This window comes from Oncorhynchus mykiss, chromosome 26 (genome assembly GCF_057628025.1).
Source record: "Oncorhynchus mykiss isolate SJ-2025 chromosome 26, ASM5762802v1, whole genome shotgun sequence".
In the NCBI taxonomy this organism is placed as follows: domain Eukaryota; kingdom Metazoa; phylum Chordata; class Actinopteri; order Salmoniformes; family Salmonidae; genus Oncorhynchus; species Oncorhynchus mykiss.
The window spans coordinates 32,731,673-32,754,847 of NC_143047.1; the positions used below are offsets into that span (position 1 = coordinate 32,731,673).

At 43.9% G+C, this 23,175-nt stretch overlaps 1 pseudogene; it reads right to left on the minus strand.

The window, feature by feature from the left end:
• Positions 1–8,677: 8,677 nt before the first annotated feature.
• On the minus strand, positions 8,678–22,882 carry LOC118965046 (zinc-binding protein A33 pseudogene; annotated as a pseudogene).
• Between the last annotated feature and the right edge of the window lie 293 nt (positions 22,883–23,175).

Genomic DNA, 23,175 nt, shown 5'->3' on the forward strand with positions numbered 1-23,175 from the left:
GAGACTGAGGAGACTGAGGATAGAATAGGGCCGCAGGACAATGAGACTGAGGAGACAGAGGTTAGAATAGGACAATGAGACTGAGGAGACAGAGGTTAGAATAGGACAATGAGACTGAGGAGACTGAGGATAGAATAGGACTTAGGGACTATTAGACTAAGGAGACTGAGCTTAGAATAGGGCCCCAGGACAATGAGACTGAGGAGACTGAGGATAGAATAGGGCCGCAGCACAATGAGACTGAGGAGACTGAGGATAGAATAGGGCCGAATGACAATGAGACTGAGGAGACTGAGGATAGAATAGGGCCGAATGACAATGAGACTGAGGAGACTGAGGATAGAATAGGTCCGCAGCACAATGAGACTGAGGAGACTGAGGATAGAATAGGGCCGAATGACAATGAGACTGAGGAGACTGAGGATAGAATAGGGCCGCAGGACAATGAGACTGAGGAGACAGAGGTTAGAATAGGACAATGAGACTGAGGAGACAGAGGTTAGAATAGGACAATGAGACTGAGGAGACAGAGGTTAGAATAGGACAATGAGACTGAGGAGACAGGTTAGAATAGGGCCGCAGGACAATGAGACTGAGGAGACAGAGGTTAGAATAGGACAATGAGACTGAGGAGACAGAGGTTAGAATAGGACAATGAGACTGAGGAGACAGGTTAGAATAGGGCCGCAGGACAATGAGACTGAGGAGACAGAGGTTTGAATTGGACCTCAGGACATGGCCTGGTAACACATGCACATCCACGCACGCCCTCTTGCTCAAGCACACACTAGCAGGCACACACATATGCACACTCGCACACTCTCACACTCTCACATACACACAGACATGCATAAACACACATAGCACACAGGTGGTGTGGGTTATAAATACCAAGTAATGAAGCATGGATGAAACACATCCAGTCTTTCCAGACTGGCCTCTGTGTCAGTGACCTCATGAGGAGCCCATGCTCTGACCGTCCCAAATGTCATCCTATTCCCTATGTACAGAAGTACACTATCTTTGACAAGAGCCCAATATCAGAGGAGACCTGTGACCTCTAGTGGCAGGAAAGAGGAACATCATAACTGGCTCTATGGATACTTGGACTTTGTTCCAAATTGCACCCTATTGTCTATATAGAGTACTACAGTACTTTGGACCAGGGCTCACTGTGTAGGGAATAGGGTGCCATTTGTACTATCTGTATTGCTGTATAGCTGCTGTGTTTAAGTGTTCTTTCACCTTGTTGGTGATACTTATTCAAGCCTTTCTACAGAGCATATAGTTTGGGGCCAATAGGTAGCATGGTGCTTGTAACGCCAGGGTAATGGGTTTTATTACCAGGACCACCCATATGTAAAAGGACTGTAAGTGCCTTTAGATAAAGGAGTCTGCTATTAGAGTCTGCTGGCATCTATTATTATATTAGGACATCAGATGAGCGATGATACAGATGATGAGGAAGTGACACTCAGTATCTTACCGCACACCCCACTCCCACACACACCCCCCACACACACCCCCAATGATGAGGCTGATACAAGTAAATAAGTTCTCTTTAATATGATTTATGTATCATCAAGTGATTTGAGAGGCTGGATATGACACACATCAACTTCATCATCCCAGACACCACTCCAATTTGCATACCGCCCCAACAGATCAACAGACAACGTAATCTAAATTGCGCTCCACACTGCCCTCACCCACCTAGATAAGAGGAATACCTGTGTGAGAATGTTGTTCATTGACTACAGCTCAGCGTTCAACACCATTGTCCCCTCAAAGCTCATCAGTAAGCTTAGGACTCTGGGTCTGAACACCTCCCTCTGCAACTGGATCCTGGACTTCCTGACGGGCCGACCCCAGGGGGTGAGGGTAGGCAACAACATATCCACGCTGATCCCCAACAAGGGTGCCCCTCAGGAGTGTGTGCTTAGTCCCCTCCTGTTCTCACTGTACACGCACGACTGCAACACCATCATCAAGTTTGCTGACGACACGATGGTGGTAGGCCTGATCATCGGCAACGATGAGACAGCATATAGGGAGGAGGTCAGTCACTTGGCAGTGTGGGGCCGGAACAACAACCTCTCCCTCAACATCAGTAAGACCAAAGAGCTGATAGTAGACTACAGGAAACAGGGGGCTAGCACGCCCCCATCCACATCAACTGGGCTGCAGTGGAGCGGGCCAAGAGCTTCAAGTTCCTCAGTGTCCAAATCACTAAGAACTTAAAATTGTCCCCTCAGGAGGTTGAAAAGGTTTGGCATAGACCCTCTAATCCTCAAAAAGTTATACAGCTGTACTATTGAGAGCATCTTGACTGGCTGCATCACAGCTTGGTATGGCAATAGCACCGCACTCGATCGCATGGCGCTACAGAGGGTGGTGTGGACAGCCCAATACATCACTGGGGCTGAGCTCCCTGCCATATATCAGGACCTCTATATCAGGCGGTGTGAAAGGATGGCCTGGAAAGTCCTTAAAGGTGCCAAGTCTGACACCAACAGGCTCCTGAACAGCTTCTACCCCCATGTCATAAGAATGCTAAATAGCTAACTAAATAGCTAACAAAATGGCTACACAGACTGAGTTGATCTTTGTATTTTATTTGTATTTTTGCGCTGTCTTTATGCACACTCACAGGGCCCTACACACTACACACACTGGTACTCCAACACATATACAAACACTCACTCCATCATTTGCTCACACACACATAATCTGCAGATACATTTATACTGACTAAACGCACGCACATCCACTCTCCTACAACACCGGAGGCTGCAGAGGGGAGGTCTGCTTATAATAATGTCTGCAATGGAGTGAATGGAATGGAATCAAACACATGGAAAACGTGTTTGATGTGTTCGATACCATTCTACATTGTTATTGATTACTGCATTATTGGGGTTAGCGCTTGCAAGAAAGGCATTTCACTGTACTTGGAAAACGTATTCAGAATATGTCAGTACATTTGGCTTACATACTGTATAATAAGGCTACATGAACAAACATGGAAACCATAGGATGACATTCAGCAGAAATTATACAAGGTGGGAATTCCCTCTCTGTTAGTATACTATATACATATAACCATAGTAACAAACACATAACAATTCATTCAAACTGTAACACACACATACACACGTATTTAGCGATTTAGCTCGTCTGTGTACAGTATGCGTCTGTGTGTTCAAGGGTGTTATGCTGTGTTTGTGGGAATGGAGTAGAGTGTTTGGGCTGCAAGAGGGATAACATGCACGAAGGGGTGTAAATGGATGTGTGCCATGGGAAAGGTATGTATAAGAGAGAGAGAGAGAGAGAGGTAGAGAGGGAGGAAGAGAGAGAGAGGGGAGAAAGCAAGAAAGAAAGAAAGAAAGAAAGAAAGAAAGAAAGAAAGAAAAATAAAAAGCCAGGGTATGGAGTTAGTTTACAGGGCCCAGGAGTCAATGGACCACAGGAAGAATATTATATATACAGTAAATGTATCCAGCGACAGAACAGAGGAAGAGTTGTCAGGCTAATGAGAACCAGGGCCTTTTGAATGTTATGTTATGTTTGTGCGTGTTTTTTTTTCGGTTCCCGGGGTCATTTCATGTTTTAATGTGTATCTGAGTTATTGGCCTTCAAGCAGTCAGAATTGTGTCCCGTATGACGTATAATGTTGTACCGCCGCTTTCACCCCAGCTAGCAATGAGGAATCGTCCTAGAAGCAGCCTCACCTGGGGGTCGGAACTGATTGAATCGTCCTAGAAGCAGCCTCACCAGGGGGTCGGAACTGATTGAATCAGCCTAGAAGCAGCCTCACCTGGGGGTCGGAACTGATTGAATCGGCCTAGAAGCAGCCTCACCTGGGGGTCGGAACTGATTGAATCGTCCTAGAAGCAGCCTCACCTGGGGGTCGGAACTGATTGAATCGTCCTAGAAGCAGCCTCTTCCTGGGGGTCGGAACTGATTGAATCGTCCTAGAAGCAGCCTCTTCCTGGGGGTCGGAACTGATTGAATCGTCCTAGAAGCAGCCTCACCTGGGGGTCGGAACTGATTGAATCGTCCTAGAAGGAGCCTCACCTGGGGGTCGGAACTGATTGAATCGTCCTAGAAGCAGCCTCACTTGGGGGTCGGAACTGATTGAATCGTCCTAGAAGGAGACTCACCTGGGGGTCGGAACTGATTGAATCGTCCTAGAAGCAGCCTCACTTGGGGGTCGGAACTGATTGAATCGGCCTAGAAGAAGCCTCACCTGGGGGTCGGAACTGATTGAATCGTCCTAGAAGAAGCCTCACCTGGGGGTCAGAACTGATTGAATCGTCCTAGAAGCAGCCTCACCTGGGGGTCGGAACTGATTGAATCGTCCTAGAAGCAGCCTCACCTGGGGGTCGGAACTGATTGAATCGTCCTAGAAGCAGCCTCTTCCTGGAGGTCGGAACTGATTGAATCGTCCTAGAAGCAGCCTCACCTGGGGGTCGGAACTGATTGAATCGTCCTAGAAGCAGCCTCTTCCTGGGGGTCGGAACTGATTGAATCGTCCTAGAAGCAGCCTCACCTGGGGGTCGGAACTGATTGAATCGTCCTAGAAGCAGCCTCACCAGGGGGTCGGAACTGATTGAATCGTCCTAGAAGCAGCCTCACCAGGGGGTCGGAACTGATTGAATCGGCCTAGAAGCAGCCTCACCTGGGGGTCGGAACTGATTGAATCGTCCTAGAAGCAGCCTCACCTGGGGGTCGGAACTGATTGAATCGGCCTAGAAGCAGCCTCACCTGGGGGTCGGAACTGATTGAATCGGCCTAGAAGAAGCCTCTTCCTGGGGGTCGGAACTGATTGAATCGTCCTAGAAGCAGCCTCACCTGGGGGTCGGAACTGATTGAATCGTCCTAGAAGGAGCCTCTTCCTGGGGGTCGGAACTGATTGAATCGTCCTAGAAGCAGCCTCTTCCTGGGGGTCGGAACTGATTGAATCGTCCTAGAAGAAGCCTCACCTGGGGGTCGGAACTGATTGAATCGTCCTAGAAGCAGCCTCACTTGGGGGTCGGAACTGATTGAATCGGCCTAGAAGAAGCCTCACCTGGGGGTCGGAACTGATTGAATCGTCCTAGAAGAAGCCTCACCTGGGGGTCAGAACTGTTTGAATCGTCCTAGAAGCAGCCTCACCTGGGGGTCGGAACTGATTGTATCGTCCTAAAAGCAGCCTCACCTGGGGGTCGGAACTGATTGAATCGTCCTAGAAGCAGCCTCACCTGGGGGTCGGAACTGATTGAATCGGCCCGGAATCAGATGTCGGACTCAGCCCGGAATCAAAATGAATGACTACACAGAATTGGCCCAAGTAGATCGGGCCATTTCCGTCTATCGGAATTCAGCTGACTTTCCCAGCATCTTACCAGAATCCTCCCAAAAACGGCTCGATGCAAATTTAAATAAATCTATACAAAATTGCCTGATTTAGTCATTTTAAATATTATCAGTATAAATTTTATACATACAAAATGTTTTTTTGTGGATGGGTATAACTTGTGTCAGAGGAAACACCATACACCTGATGACCGTGTCAGCGTGCATGCGCCTAGCCCGCCACAGAAGTCGCTACAGCGCGATGGGACAAGGACATCCCGGCCGGCCAAACCCTCCCCTAACTCGGACGATGCTGGGCCTCATGGGTCTCCCGGGCGCGGCCGGCACGGGTCTCAAACCAACATCTGTAGAAACGCAGTGCGCGAGTGTTGCAAAATAAATGTACATATACATGTTATTCAATCATTGCACCCGCACTACTCGCGAGCGCTAATGAGCATCTGCGTTTGCAAGTTGCTTCTATTTGTGTTGCAGAATGCGATGCAAGTCCTGCCTCTCCCATCTCCTCAATGACTTTTAGAAGCATATACCCACATGCCATCTCCTCATTGGTTATACCCACATGGGTGATTGAAAGATGAGCTGAAGTCAGTTGTGGTAATGCACCTTACATGCTGACCACACCGCTTGCGTCGCCAAATAAATACATACATGTTATTCAATTATTGCACCAACACTGCTTGTGCACGCCAACGAGCGTCTGCGCTGCCAAGCGCTAAAATAGGAGTCAGTTCTATTTGTGACACCGATAGCGGTGCAAGTCCTGCTTCTCCCATCTCTTCATTGGTTTATAGAAGCAGATACTTACGTGTCATCTCAATCACGTTGGTGATTTAAAGATGAACTGAGTTTGGTTGGTCGTCGTGGTAACTATGAAAGTTAGATCCCAATCGCCATATAAAGTCCAAAGGAAAAAAAGCCTGGAAGGAGGAGATATGACTAGAAAAGACTCGGTTTACCGTTTTATGTGTGGATTAATTGTCGGAGTAGAGGACCTTGTGTATTTCAGGTAAAATAACAACTCAACGTTTACAGTTGAAGTCGGAAGTTTACATACACCTTAGCCAAATACATTTAAACTCAGTTTTTCACAATTCCTGACATTTAATCAGTAAAACCAGTAAAAATTCCCTGTGTTAGGTCAGTTAGGATCACCACTTCATTTAATTAACCGGTTAGCTAAATTGCCATAAATGTTTAATGCTTTTTGAAACTGTCCCAAAATTAATAAAATTGGTTCAGAGTTTGTTTTGATATTTCAACCTGCGTGTCGTGATCACATTTGATGTGGAGGGACAAAATCAATTTGCGCACAGTGGCGCACGGACAGTTTGGGTACGGTGTTATTATGAAAGTTAGTTGCCAATCGCCATATAAAGTCCAAAGAAGAAAAAGCCTGGATGGAGGAGAGATGACTAGAAACAATTCAGTTTACCATTTTATGTGTGGATTAATTGTCAGAGTAGAGGACCTTGTGCATTTCAAGTAAAATAACAACTCAATGTTAATATCCCAGGACAAATTAGCAAGCAACAGCAAGCTAGCTGGCTAAATAGTAGAAAATAGCGATATATAATTTTTGCGATATTCCTACCACGAGAAATGTTTAATTTAACAGACGGTCTAGCACATTTCTCCTATTTGTCTGTCTCTTCAGTCCAGGGTGCATTGCATGGTGCCGTTGCCTGAGATATTAGCGAAAGGATGTAGGAATCCCATTTGGGCTATGAATGGTGGAACGTATAACACCCCACCCAGCAGACTGTCGACCAATCGTGTTGACGTTATCCATGCTGCATCAAGCAGTTGCTAAACGCAATCTTTTCTCAAAGTCAGGTTATGAGTCGAGAAACGTGCATATTTTCCTCGCAATTAAGTAATGTCACGATTCCAACGCTATACACTATTACATACATCAAGTTAATTATCTCACGTCTCGGAAAATATTTGTAATGTTGTACTTCTTGTTGACAAAATTCATGCTCATGTTGGGTTTTTGAGCTAGCACCCAATTCACTCCATGAAGGAGAGCTCTCCTTATCTCAGAATCGCCCAGAATGCACAGCGTGGCACGTTGACGTACATGGTCAACATACATGGGCGACATGCACAATGTGATTCCAATGGAATTTCCCATCTCCTCAAAAGTATCTCTGCCGTTGACTCAACTCTGTGAGGCACATCGATCTGCAGGTTGAACATGGTGAGATTGTAGACTCCTAAATTCATAGTGCAATTTGTTTAGGCGATTTTACAGCTAACTAGCTACTTCACATGCTGACATTGTCTTTGGTATTATTGTGTGTAGCTACGTTTGCTAGCTAGGCAACCAGCCCATAGAGAGAGCAGTGCATTGGGGATTTTGTTGTCAACTCGAGCTGCAACAGACACAACATTATTCACATGTTGCTACCAACCTTATTATAAAGCCAAAATTAACATTTGTTCACAAAAAAATATTGTTCTCTTATTTAACACTGTAATTTATAGGAATGAGTGGTTTTGGGTGGATTTTTCCTTTAAGTAGACTATAAAATACATTTTAAATGGTAAATGGCCAGAGAGAACTATCTTTATTTACTGTATATTTGGTCATGGCAGATAGGATGTTGTGTTGTAGAGGGGAAAAACATATTCCTGATAGCTACTCATTTAATACTGTCTACAGAGCCTAATGGGTAAGGGCCAGGATATCAGATGAGCATTGACAAGGATGCTGATGAACTGACACTCAGTATCTTACCACACATTAGACAGTCTATAAATACACACGCAGGCACGAACGGACACATACAGACACACACACTAGCCCTCCCAGACCCACTCCCTGGGACGGTTACCAGAGTTGATTGATCTTTCATTGATTGATTATGATGTTGTCTCTTCCTGATTTAACTCCAGCCTGAATGAGTAATTTATGTTATGTGACCTGAGTGAGGAAATATCTGATAGGCCCCCTGAGAAAGACCAACACATGTCACAGCCAATCAGTAGCAGCCTGTTTGAGTAGTTAATTACTCTTCCTCACCAACGACAGACAATAATTCAGAATGATTTGATTCATGGGGTTTTACAGTTGACAAAGTCAAATATATGTTGACAAGTTTGATTTAGATTTTATTTCAAGTTTGAATGAAGCCGATTAAGTTCAAATAGGTTTATTATGACCAGACTGATGTTCAGAATATGTCAATACATTAGGCTTACATACTGTATAATAGGGCTATATGTAGACAACATGGAAACCATAGGATGACATTCAGCAGAAATTATACAAGGTGGGAATTCCCTCTCTGTTGGTATGCTATAATTAATTCAAAATGTGAGTAACACACTCATGCACTTGCAGACAAACACACATGTACCCAAACTCACATGTTCACACACGCACTCATACACAACTATCCACACCCACACACAAGTTTGGTAGTCTGACATGCACACACACAAATGTTAAAAGTATTTCAATGTTTGATATGAAAGTCAGTGATATCTACAGGAGTGATGATCAGTGGGGCTGAGTTTTTACCTCTGTCAATAAGACAGGGGCCAAAATATGGATAAAGTTTCTCAGTAAAGGTGTAGCCAGTGAAAGAGTAGATATGAGACCTGGCCTCCACATTATAGAAGGAGACCTGGCCCTCCTTATAATCCACAAACACCCCCACCTTCTGGGGCTTCGCTCTCAGGGAGAGGGGGACAGAGGGGCCAGAGAGAGCCTTGTACTCTCCATTTCTAAGCCACAGTGTCCTGTATCCATTTTCAGGGCTCACTGTAATCTTCCCCTTCCTGTTGATGGACTCTCTGGCCACTCCAATAGTCCACCTTGTCTTCCCCTTCACCTGAACATCATAGTAGAATCTCCCTGAGGAGAAACCCTCCTTTCCCAGGACATTGACACAAGTATCAAACCTTTCTGGGTTGTAAGGGAGATCCTGCCATACATCTCCAAATATAACTTGTTTCCCATCTTCAGACAGGATGAGTTTTGGATGTGCTGTATCAGGATCAAGAGTCACATCCACTGTGGACAGAAACACACTTTATTAGAATTATTTTGAAAAACAAACTTTACTGCAGGTTTTGCTGCCCAGTACATTACTGTAGACATATGTAGCCTATAGGTTGCTATTGATAACAACATACAGTATATTGCAGATGTGAATGCGTGGTATTTCAAGTAAGACCCGTATGTGAAGATATGACTATTAATGTGAAACTCTAAGTGGATGGACTGATGGTTTCAAGTTCTAGAATATAGAGAAGGAGTTTGTCAGATTTGAGGGATACCAGAAACTATGGTAATATAATGTTACAGTAGAGTATACTGTATACTATACAAATCTCCATCTCTAAACTTTATTGTTAAAGTGAGATTGATTTTTTAATGCAAGTTCAGAACCAAACACATATGCTAAGTGACAAGGTGTAGAAATAATCACTCTTCCATAATACAGTATACCTGCAAACAGTATGAAGTGATCTAATCTATTTGGAATAGAATTCAGTGTCATTAATTTACCTGGACTCCCATTCATGTTTACAAAATCTGTGGGTAAATTAAACAAATAAAACAAATTATAATTCCTGTTATTTAAAGTGTGAACATTTTCAAATAAAAAAATGAAACAAAATAGCATTCTTGGTGTGAACATAAAATAATTCCAATACAGTAATATTTTACCACATAATTATGACTAATAATATGATTATGACTAATCTTTGTGCTATTTGCATATTTGCACAATGGAAATTGTAAACCCTGAGAACAGGGCTCTCCAACCCTGTTCCTGGAGAGATGATGTCCTGTAGGTTTGGCTGTAAAAATGGCTGTGTTTTTCTGTGACTTGGCTCTGACCTAACATAATCGTTTGTGGTGCTTTCGCCGTAAAGCCTATTTGAAATCGGACACTGTGGTGGGATTAACAAGAAGTGTATCTTTAAAATGGTGTGAAATACTTGTATGTCTGAGTAATTTTAATTATGAGATTTCTGTTGTTTTGAATTTGGCACCCTACACTTTCACTGGCTGTTGTCATATCGATCCCGTTAGTGGGCTGTCAGCCCTAAGAAGTTTTAAACAATGATGCCCTTCCCTCGTAGGAGTGGATCTGATCATGGTATTTGTCTCTGCCATCTTGGTAGAAATGGACTCTAATGTTTGACTGAGGGCCAAGGAGGTTGATTCTGAACCAGTCAACTCTCATGTCAGCACTGATGTTGGGTTTGACGGGGCAGAATGATGTCATCACCAGCCACAGCTTAACAGGGCAGAATGATGTCATCACCAGCCACAGCAACAATGGCATGAGTCAGACCAAGAACCTCAAACTTCTCTGGAAAGAAAAACAACCAATCAATATCAAAAACGACCATGCACATCATCAGCTGTTGGTCCCTTTCAGACTTTAACAGACCACACTAAAGATCAACACCAAACCTGGCCCAAATACTTAAGGTTTGCTTGATTTAGCTTGGTTGCCAATGGAATAGCCTTGTAATGAAAGTGCAAACCGTAGCCATCGTTCATGCAAATCCTCACATCAATCACACACACACACACACACACACACACACACACACACACACACACACACACACACAAAGAACATGTGAGGTCACTCTACCAGAGCCTGCTCTTTGAAGGAGGAGCAGGATATTGACACACAGATAGTCTGTCCAAGTCCACATCATTTCTGAAAGAGAGGATAACATACTGTATATAAATCATAAAGATCCTGAGCTCTAGACCCGCAATGTGATTCAAAGTAGGCGATGTTATGGATCATATGATATGGATGTATTATGTAATCACCTGAGACCACCTGAGACCTAAGACAGAAGACTACTTAAGACAGACTTTCAAAAATATGTAAACTTGGTCCTTTTATTTAATAATATAAAACATTTCTCCCATTATCTCCATAATCCCTGACAGCTGCACTGAGGGATATGACAGACAGACAGACACACACACACTATTTAATCACCTGAGGCCAAAGACTACTCAAGACAGACTTTCTTAAATATGCTAAACTTGGCCTTTTTATCAAGGCCTGTCTGGTTCTCACACACAGCTATTGCCAACCATCTACATTGACTTGAATGTTAATTGCTGGGATTTATTAGTATAAAGCATTTCTGCCATTAACTATATTTTCTCTGACAGCTTTAAACATATATATAAATAATACTTACGATTAGATACATGCAGATCACAATTGAGAAGAGTTTGGCTTAAAGCTCGCTGACCTGTGGGAAATGACTGCAGAGAAAATAAATCTGGTGTGTCTACTGCAAGGCAGGGAAGTAGCTTCAACATTACTTGTTATTCTTGTAGATGAGATGGAATCTTGTAGATGAGTTGACTTGACTTGAGTTAACTTGTGAGGAAGTAGGTGAGAGGTGGCATAGTTTCTGGAAACAAAACTCTATTAAACTGTCTACACTAAGATGTCACACATAGAGATCACAGGAGGCTGGTAAGGGGAGGACAGCTCATAATAATGGCTGCAATGGAGTACATGGAACTGTATCAGCAACATGGAAACCAGGTCTTTCGTGTGTTTGAGACCATTCTATTAATTCCATTCCAGCCATTAATATGAGTCTGTCCTCCCAAATGATTGTGCCACCAGCCACCTGTGAGAGATGCAAGCAGATCACCCTTACCATGTACCTTGTCAGACTGGATGTGAAAGATTTTATCAAATCCATTCAAAGACATAGCAATGTGTACACATATTTATTCAACAACATAGTTTTAGATTGTAACAGAAAATGATATTTTTTTAAAGAACCTGTAATAATGAGCCATAAAAGGCGTCTTCCCAGTGCTGAGGGATCCTCCACTTCCCAAATCAAATCAAATCAAATTTTATTTGTCACATACACATGGTTAGCAGATGTTAATGCGAGTGTAGCGAAATGCTTGTGCTTCTAGTTCCGACAATGCAGTAATAACCAACAAGTAATCTAACTAACAATTCCAAAACTACTGTCTTGTACACAGTGTAAGGGGATAAAGAATATGTACATAAGGATATATGAATGAGTGATGGTACAGAGCAGCATAGGCAAGATACAGTAGATGGTATCGAGTACAGTATATACATATGAGATGAGTATGTAAACAAAGTGGCATAGTTAAAGTGGCTAGTGATACATGTATTACATAAGGATACAGTCGATGATATAGAGTACAGTATATACGTATGCATATGAGATGAATAATGTAGGGTAAGTAACATTATATGAGGTAGCATTGTTTAAAGTGGCTAGTGATATATTTACATCATTTCCCATCAATTCCCATTATTAAAGTGGCTGGAGTTGAGTCAGTGTCAGTGTGTTGGCAGCAGCCACTCAATGTTAGTGGTGGCTGTTTAACAGTCTGATGGCCTTGAGATAGAAGCTGTTTTTCAGTCTCTCGGTCCCAGCTTTGATGCACCTGTACTGACCTCGCCTTCTGGATGATAGCGGGGTGAACAGGCAGTGGCTCGGGTGGTTGATGTCCTTGATGATCTTTATGGCCTTCCTGTGACATCGGGTGGTGTAGGTGTCCTGGAGGGCAGGTAGTTTGCCCCCGGTGATGCGTTGTGCAGACCTCACCACCCTCTGGAGAGCCTTACGGTTGAGGGCGGAGCAGTTGCCGTACCAGGCGGTGATACAGCCCGCCAGGATGCTCTCGATTGTGCATCTGTAGAAGTTTGTGAGTGCTTTTGGTGACAAGCCGAATTTCTTCAGCCTCCTGAGGTTGAAGAGGCGTTGCTGCGCCTTCTTCACAATGCTGTCTGTGTGAGTGGACCAATTCAGTTTGTCTGTGATGTGTATGCCGAGGAACTTAAAACTTGCTACCCTCTCCACTACTGTTCCATCGATGTGGATAGGGGGGTGTTCCCTCTGCTGTTTCCTGAAGTCCACAATCATCTCCTTAGTTTTGTTGACGTTGAGTGTGAGGTTATTTTCCTGACACCACACTCCGAGGGCCCTCACCTCCTCCCTGTAGGCCGTCTCGTCGTTGTTGGTAATCAAGCCTACCACTGTTGTGTTGTCCGCAAACTTGATGATTGAGTTGGAGGCGTGCGTGGCCACGCAGTTGTGGGTGAACAGGGAGTACAGGAGAGGGCTCAGAACGCACCCTTGTGGGGCCCCAGTGTTGAGGATCAGCGGGGAGGAGATGTTGTTGCCTACCCTCACCACCTGGGAGCAGTTGCAGTTGCACAGGGCGGGGTCGAGAAGTAGGGTCTCGAGCTTGATGACGAGCTTGGAGGGTACTATGGTGTTGAATGCCGAGCTGTAGTCAATGAACAGCATTCTCACATAGGTATTCCTCTTGTCCAGATGGGTTAGGGCGGTGTGCAGTGTGGTTGAGATTGCATCGTCTGTGGACCTATTTGGGCGGTAAGCAAATTGGAGTGGATCTAGGGTGTCAGGTAGGGTGGAGGTGATATGGTCCTTGACTAGTCTCTCAAAGCACTTCATGATGACGGAAGTGAGTGCTACGGGGCGGTAGTCGTTTAGCTCAGTTACCTTAGCTTTCTTGGGAACAGGAACAATGGTGGCCCTCTTGAAGCATGTGGGAACAGCAGACTGGTATAGGGATTGATTGAATATGTCCGTAAACACACCGGCCAGCTGGTCTGCGCATGCTCTGAGGGCGCGGCTGGGGATGCTGTCTGGGCCTGCAGCCTTGCGAGGGTTAACACGTTTAAATGTCTTACTCACCTCGGCTGCAGTGAAGGAGAGACCGCATGTTTTCGTGGCAGGCCGTGTCAGTGGCACTGTATTGTCCTCAAAGCGGGCAAAAAAGTTATTTAGTCTGCCTGGGAGCAGGACATCCTGGTCCGTGACTGGGCTGGATTTCTTCCTGTAGTCCGTGATTGACTGTAGACCCTGCCACATGCCTCTTGTGTCTGAGCCGTTGAATTGAGATTCTACTTTGTCTCTGTACTGACGCTTAGCTTGTTTGATAGCCTTGCGGAGGGAATAGCTGCACTGTTTGTATTCGGTCATGTTACCAGACACCTTGCCCTGATTAAAAGCAGTGGTTCGCGCTTTCAGTTTCACGCGAATGCTGCCATCAATCCACGGTTTCTGGTTAGGGAATGTTTTAATCGTTGCTATGGGAACGACATCTTCAACGCACGTTCTAATGAACTCACACACCGAATCAGCGTATTCGTCAATGTTGTTGTCTGACGCAATACGAAACATGTCCCAGTCCACGTGGTGGAAGCAGTCTTGGAGTGTGGAGTCAGCTTGGTCGGACCAGCGTTGGACAGACCTCAGCGTGGGAGCCTCTTGTTTTAGTTTCTGTCTGTAGGCAGGGATCAACAAAATGGAGTCGTGGTCAGATTTTCCGAAAGGGGGGCGGGGCAGGGCCTTATATGCGTTGCGGAAGTTAGAGTAACAATGATCCAAGGTCTTTCCACCCCTGGTTGCGCAATCGATATGCTGATAAAATTTAGGGAGTCTTGTTTTCAGATTAGCCTTGTTAAAATCCCCAGCTACAATGACTGCAGCCTCCGGATGAATGGTTTCCAGTTTGCAAAGAGTTAAATAAAGTTTGTTCAGAGCCATCGATGTGTCTGCTTGGGGGGGGGATATATACGGCTGTGATTATAATCGAAGAGAATTCTCTTGGTAGATAATGCGGTCTACATTTGATTGTGAGGAATTCTAAATCAGGTGAACAGAAGGATTTGAGTTCCTGTATGTTTCTTTCATCACACCATGTCGCGTTAGTCATAAGGCATACGCCCCCGCCCCTCTTCTTACCAGAAAGATGTTTGTTTCTGTCTGCGCGATGCGTGGAGAAACCCGTTGGCTGCACCGCTTCGGATAGAGTCTCTCCAGTGAGCCACGTTTCTGTGAAGCAAAGAACATTACAGTCTCTGATGTCCCTCTGGAATGCTACCCTTGCTCGGATTTCATCAACCTTGTTGTCAAGAGACTGGACATTGGCAAGAAGAATGCTAGGGAGTGGTGCACGGTGTGCCCGTCTCCGGAGTCTGACCAGAAGACCGCCTCATTTCCCTCTTTTTCGGAGTTGTTTTTTTTTTGGGTCGCTGCATGGAATCCACTCCGTTGTCCTGTTTGTAAGGCAGAACACAGGATCCGCGTCGCGAAAAACATATTCTTGGTAGTACTGATGGTGAGTTGATGCTGATCTTATATTCAGTAGTTCTTCTCGACTGTATGTAATGAAACCTAAGATGACCTGGGGTACTAATGTAAGAAATAACACGTAAAAAAATAAAAAACTGCATAGTTTCCTAGGAACGCGAAGCGAGGCGGCCATCTCTGTCGGCGCCGGACCTGTTGTTTGTTCACTTTCACTGGATGTTTTTCTTACTCTCCTTTCATTGTTTAAGTGTGTCCTCTTTATATTACCATCCATATGTCACATATTGATTGAGGCATCCACTGTGGTGGGTTGTTGGCATGGGACGACAAGAGAAATATGGCCTTATTGCACAGACATCAAGTTGACACTAGAGGGCAGTAGACACACACTGATCACAGTGACATGTCATTGCAGAGATGGAAGAGGAAATGGGACATCCCACGCCCTCATTTATTTTTTCAATCAATCAATCAAATGTATTTATAAAGCCCTTCTTACATCAGCTGATGTCACAAAGTTCTGTACAGAAACCCATCCTAAAACCCCAAACAGCAAGCAATGCAGGTGAAGAAGCACGGTGGCTAGGAAAAACTCCCTAGAAAGGCCAGAACCTAGGAAGAAACCTAGAGATGAACCAGGCTATGAGGGGTGGCCAGTCCTCTTCTGGCTGTGCCGGGTGGAGATTATAACAGAACATGGCCAAGATGTTCAAATGTTCATAGATGACCAGAAGGGTCAAATAAAATAAAAAATACATATTTTTCCCCCTAGGCAAGTCAGTTAAGAACAAATTCTTATTTTCAATGACGGCCTGGGAACAGTGGGTTAACTGCCTGTTCAGGGGCAGAACGACAGACTTGTACCTTGTCAGCTCGGGGGTTTAAACTTGCAACCTTCCGATTACTAGTTCAACGCTCTAACCCCTAGGCTACCCTGCCGCCCCAATAATCAACAACAATAATAATCACAGGGGTTGTAGAGGGTGCAACAGGTCAGCACTAACTGAAGTTTATTTATTGCTTTATCCGGGTAGCCGGAAAGTAGAGCATTGCAGTAGTCTAACCTGGAAGTGACAAAAGCATGGATTAATTTTTCTGCATCATTTTTGGACAGAACGTTCCTGATTTTTGCAATGTTATGTAAATGGAAAAAAGCTGTCATTGAAACAGTCTTGATATGTTTGTCAAGAGAGATCAAGGTCCAGCATAACGCAGAGGTCCTTCACAGTTTTATTTGAGGCGACTGTACACCTATCAAAATGAATTGTCAGATTCAACAGAAGATCTCTTTGTTTCTTGGGATCTAGAACAAGCATCTCTGTTTTGTCCAAGTTTAAAAGTAGAACATTTGCCGCCATCCACTTCCTTATGTCTAAAACACAAGCTTCCAGGGTAGGCAATTTTGGGGCTTCACCATGTTTAATCGAAATGTACAGCTGTGTATCATCCACATAGCACTGAAAGTTAGCATTACGTTTCCGAATGACATCACCAAGAGGTAAAATATATAGTGAAAACAATAGTGGTTCCTAAAACAGAGCCTTGAGGATCACCAGTTGATTTGTCAGAGGACAAACCATCCACAGAGACAAACTGATATCTTTCTGACAGATAAGATCTAAACCAGCCCAGAACTTGTTCGTGTAGACCAATTTGGGTTTCCAATTTCTCAAAAAGAATGTGGTGATCGATGGTATCAAAAGCAGCACTAAGGTCTAGGAGCACGAGGACAGATGCAGAGCCTCGGTCTGACGCCATTAAAAGGACATTTACCACCTTCACAAGTGCTGTCTCAGTGCTATGATGGGGTTTAAAATCAGACTGAAGAGTTTTATATACATTGTTTGTCTTCAGGAAGGCAGTGAGTTGCTGCGCAACAGCATTTTCTAAAAATGTTTAGAGGAATGGAAGATTCAATATAGGCCGATAGTTTTTTATATTTTCTGGGTCAAGGTTTGGCTTTTTCAAGAGAGGCTTTATTACTGCCACTTTTAGTGAGTTTGGTACACATCCGGTGGATAGAGAGCCATTTATTATGTTCAACATAGGAGGGCCAAGCACATGAAGCAGCTCTTTCAGTAGTTTAGTTGGAATAGGGTCCAGTATGCAGCTTGAAGGTTTAGAGGCCATGATTATTTTCATCAATGTGTCAAGAGATATAGTATTAAAAAACTTGAGTGTCTCCCTTGATCCTAGGTCCTGGCAGAGTTATGCAGCTGAGCTTTGGAGGAATACTCAGATTTAAAGAGGAGTCCGTCATTTGCTTTCTAATGATCATGATCTTTTCCTCAAAGAAGTTCATGAATTTATCACTGCTGAAGTGAAAGCCATCCTCTTTTGGGGAATGCTGCTTTTTAGTTAGCTTTGTGACAGTATCAAAAATAGATTTTGGATTGTTCTTATTTTCCTCAAATAAATTGGAAAAATAGGAGGATCGAGCAGCAGTGAGGGCTCTTCGATACTGCACGGTACTGTCTTTCCAAGCTAGTCGGAAGTCGTCCAGTTTGGTGTAGCGCCATTTACATTCCAATTTTCTGGAAGCTTGCTTCAGGGCTTGGGTATTTTCTGTATACCAGGGAGCAAGTTTCTTATGACAAACATTTTTAGTTTTTAGGGGTGTGACTGCACCTAGGGTATTACGCAAGGTTAAATTGAGTTCCTCAGTTAGGTGGTTAACTGATTTTTGTACTCTGACGTGCTTGGGTAGGCGGAGGGAGTCTTGAAGGGCATCTAGGAATCTTTGGGTTGTCCGAGAATTTATAGCACTGCTTTTGATGGTCCTTGGTTGGGGTCTGAGCAGATTATTTGTTGCGATTGCAAACGTAATAAAATGGTGGTCCAATAGTCCAGGATTATGATGAAAAACATTAAGATCAACAACATTTATTCCACGGGACAAAACTAGGTCCAGAGTATGACTGTGGCAGTGAGTAGGTCCAGAGACAAGTTGGACAAAACCCACTGAGTCGATAATGACTCCGAAAACCTTTTGGAGTGGGTCTGTGGACTTTTCCATGTGAATATTAGTCACCAAAAATTAGAATATTATCTGCCATGACTACAAGGTCCGATAGGAATTCAGGAAACTCAGTGAGGAACGCTGTATATGGCCCAGGAGGCCTGTAAACAGTAGCTATAAAATGTGATTGAGTAGGCTGCATAGATTTCATGACTAGAAGCTCAAAAGACAAAAACGTCTTTATTTTTGTAAATTGAAATGTGCTATCGTAAATGTTAGCAACACCTCCGCATTTGCGAGATTCGCGGGGGATATGGTCACTAGTGTAACCAGGAGGTGAAGCCTCATTTAACCTGTCTACGATACTGGTTCCCAATTGGGAATCAACCCTCCCACGTTCAGCTGAAACGGTGGCGCATGGAACGCAAAAATATTCTTAAAAATATTTAACCTCCACACATTAACAAGTCCAATAGCTCAAATGAAAGATAAACACCTTGTTCATCTAGCCAGCAAGTCAGATTTCTAAAATGTTTTACGGCGAAAACATAGCACATATATATGTAAAACCACCACCAGACACAGCTCATTTGAATAGCCAAAACATGCAATCAACAAACGCAGGATTAAAAAATAAATCGCTCACTAACCTTTTGAAAATCTTCATCAGATGACAGTAATATGACATGTTACACAGTACATATTTTTTTTTTCAATAATATGCCATTTATATCCATAAATGTCCATTTACAGTGAGTTCACGTTCAGAAATTACTCAAAAATGCGCGCAGGAAATCTATGTAGCGCGGCAAGATAACGTAAATAGACATCATAAACTTTGACTAAATATACATGTTCTACATATAGTTAGAAAGATACACTGCTTCTTTATGCAACCGCTGTGTTAGATTTATTTTTAACGTTACAGAAATCGCACACTATTCCATATGCTGAGACAGCGCTCAGTTCCAAGCTACATTTCTACGTAATGTTGGAGTCAACAGAAACACAGATTTAAGCATAAATATTCCCTTACCTTCGATGGTCTTCGTTCAGAATGTTCTGGAAGGCTTCATACTTACCCAATACATCGTTTGGTTTCAAGTCTTGCGTCTTTGTATTAGCTACTGCTAATAACATCAGCTGAAATGCACCCAAAACGTCCTCTGGTCCGGAAAAGTTGCGCATCAAAACTTCAAAATTACATATTATATGTCGACTAAACAGGTCAAACTAAGTGCAGAAGCAAGCTTTATGATGTTTTAGACACGCAAAACAAACTTCAATTCAATCGGCCATCGTCTGCCCTTCTCTTGAGTGCTGGAACAAAGGAATGGCTGGGACCAATTCGCGCCCATACGCACAGCCTATTCTCTCGTGGCACGCACTAATTTCACTCCCATAGGGTCAATTCTCGCGGGATTTGAACGATTCAAAGCTCTACTGAAAGAGGACATCTAGCGGAAGAGATAGAAAGTGTCCCCAGAATCCTAACTGGTTGGGAAGGGTGGGGGCCATGACGTCAAAGTTGCTCCAACTTTCATGGCCACAAAAACTAGTTTGGAAGAATGCCTGCCCTGTGAGTTCTGCTATACTTACAGACATAATTCCAACGGTTTTAGAATCTTTAGAGTGTTTTCTATCCAATAATAATTTTTATTTGCATATATTAGCAATTTTTGACAGATTTTTTTTCCAGTTTACTAGGGGTACCCAATCTCTCCAAAGGGGGCGTATGTCTGCCATATCCTTAACAGGTCATTTAACACAGTAAATTCATCAGGCTCAAGCCATGTTTCAGTCAGGCCAATCACATCAAGATTATGATCAGTGATTAGTTAATTGACTGTAAATGCCTTGGAAGTGAGGGATCTAACATTAAGTAGCCCTATTTTGAGATATCACAGTCTCTTTCAATAATGGCAGGAATGGAGGAGGTCTTTATTCCAATGAGATTGCTAAGGCGAACACCGCCATGTTTAGTTTTGCCCAACCTAGATCGAGGCACAGACACGGTCTTGATGGGGATAGCTGAGCTGACTACACTGACTGTGCTAGTGGCAGACTCCACTAAGCTGGCAGGTTGGTTAACAGCCTGCTGCCTGGCCTGCACCCTATCTCATTGTGGACCTAGGGGAGTTAGAGCCCTGTCTATGTTCATAGATAAAATGTGAGCACCCCTCTAGCTAGGATGGAGTCTGTCCCTCCTCCTTGGTCCTGTTTGTGGGTAAGTCCCAGAAAGAGAGCCAATTATCTACAAATTCTATCTTTTGGGAGGGGCAGAAAACAGTTTTCAACCAGCAATTGAGTTGTGAGACTCTGCTGTAGAGCTCATCACTCCCCCTAACTGGGAGGGGGCCAGAGACAATTACTCAATGCCGACACATCTTTCTAGCTGATTTACACGCAGAAGCTATGTTGCACTTGGTGACCTCTGACTGTTTCATCCTAACATCGTTGGTGCCGATGTGGATAACAATATCTCTATACTCTCTACACTCGCCAGTTTTTGCTTTAGCCAGCACCATCTTCAGATTAGCCTTAACGTCAGTAGCCCTGCCCCCTGGTAAACAGTGTATGATCGCTGGATGATTTGTTTTAAGTCTAATACTGCGGGTAATGGAGTCAATGAACTAGGTAGGCCACATCCAGCTGCTATCGCATTGTTGTCTATGGGAGAGCCGCCCGCTTAAGTAGACCCAATACTGACAACTTTTTTTCATTGGTAAACGGCAGGAGTCAACTGTCTTCATTTATCCACCATCTTTGGCCATGGCAGTGTGCCTGTTGTGCTGTAGAGATGAAAGCACTTGATCATGTTGGGAAATACAAACTAGTTATTTCATTCTATTTCAGCTTGTATTAATAAGAAATAATGTACTGACTAGTATATCATGGTACCTACATATTTGACAACTGCCTGATACGGTAACTAAACAGTGCTCTACATTGTGGTGCACTGGTCAAATGCAGTGCACTGTATTATGAGGTGTAGTACATTATCATTTGAGAATAACCAACAAAGTTCCACCATACCAGTCTTAGAGCAGTGCTGTATACTGTATCCCCCTTTTAACACTACTGGGCCAAACCAAACTGTACTGGCTGGCTCTGATATTTACCTTCCACATGGTCCTGTCCATCATGGTTCCTGCAGCTATGTTAAATACGTAACCAGGCCAGTCCAGTACAGCTCTGTTCAGCCTGTTCTGTCACGACTTCCTCCGAAGTCGGTCCCTCTCCTTGTTCGGGCGACGTTCGGCGGTCGACGTCACCGGTCTTCTAGCCATCACCAATCCACCTTTTCATTTTCCATTTGTTTTGTCTTGTCTTCCCACACACCTGGTTCCAATTCCATTCATTACATGTTGTGTATTTAACCCTCTGTTCCCCCCATGTCCTTGTCCGGAATTGTTTATTGTAAGTGCTTGTGCACGTTATGTCTGGTGTGCGTCGGATTTTGTACCCATTTATTGATTGTTCTGTTTTCCGGTGGGTTTTTATTATTAAACTGCGCTGTTGGAAACACAGTTTTTGCTTTCCTGCGTCTGACTTCTCTGCCGCCAGTACTCACCCCTTACATGTTCAGTCAGTAGTGTGAAAGGGTATATATTCTAAATGTGTGTCTCTGGGTCTATGTGTTGGCTGTGGTTAGTGGTGATGTTAGACTGCTGGGACAGGCAGGAAACAGAAACAGGAAACACCATAGTCCTCCTGGAAAGGGTGGCACACATCCCATTACACACTGCAAAGAGGAGAGGAGAAAACACACCCACTCTGTCCCAGCCTCCAAAACAAGAGAATAGGCATATCTACAGTATGTCATCCAAAAGGTGATAACTCCAATAGGATGGATAAAAGGTGATAACTCCAGTAGGATGTATAAAAGGTGATAACTGCAGTAGGATGGATAAAAATATTTCTGTTCAAGGTGAAAGCAGATTTACTTTTTGTATTTTGAGTGGGCTTGGTTTTAACGAAGCGTTGGACCTTTTTCTTCGCAACCTTTGTATCAAAGTCTATAGATAAAGCCTGTGGGCTTGTTTCTTAATCAAGCGGGCCCTGGATAGGTTCTCGAGGGAGAGCGGGAGAAATACGATTTTCAATGTCCTTGCTAAGGGTGTTAATTCCTGCGGACCTGGTGTCTGGCAAATCCCCATCTAGTCTTTGTGACTTGTCTTTTACCCTTTTCTCAAATGTTTCTCGCCTTCGTTCTTCACATAGTGGAACTGCAGGAGAAGATTGGTCTACGTTTTGATCGTCCTTTAACCCTTTGTTACCCTTGTGCTCTGACACTGTGTGGGTTGGGTGCAGGAACGTAGCGAACAGGTCGATTGTAGCGGTAGTTGTTTCGATGGCGACATACTTCACAGTTATTTTGACCGCGGTGGTTATTGGATTTGTGGTTTCGTGGTAGAAGCCATTGTTGTGCATCATCTTTCAACGCTCCAATACCTGATAATGCACCCTCTAACTGGAGTGAGTGCTCCTGGTCAAACTTCAAAACCGAGTGGTCAGGGCTCTTAGCATTGTTCTTTTGAAACATAAAAAGCTGTGCTTGCAAGCTCTCTGAGTTGTAAGATAGACAGGCCAACATAGGCTATAGGGCCCAAGTAGGAACTGAAGGTGGGATACATGTTCGACAGAAACATTTGTTTGAATGGAAACAGCTCTTCCATTCCTGTTTCAGTGAGTAGGCCAAAGTAAGCTGAACAAAGCCTATGACAGTA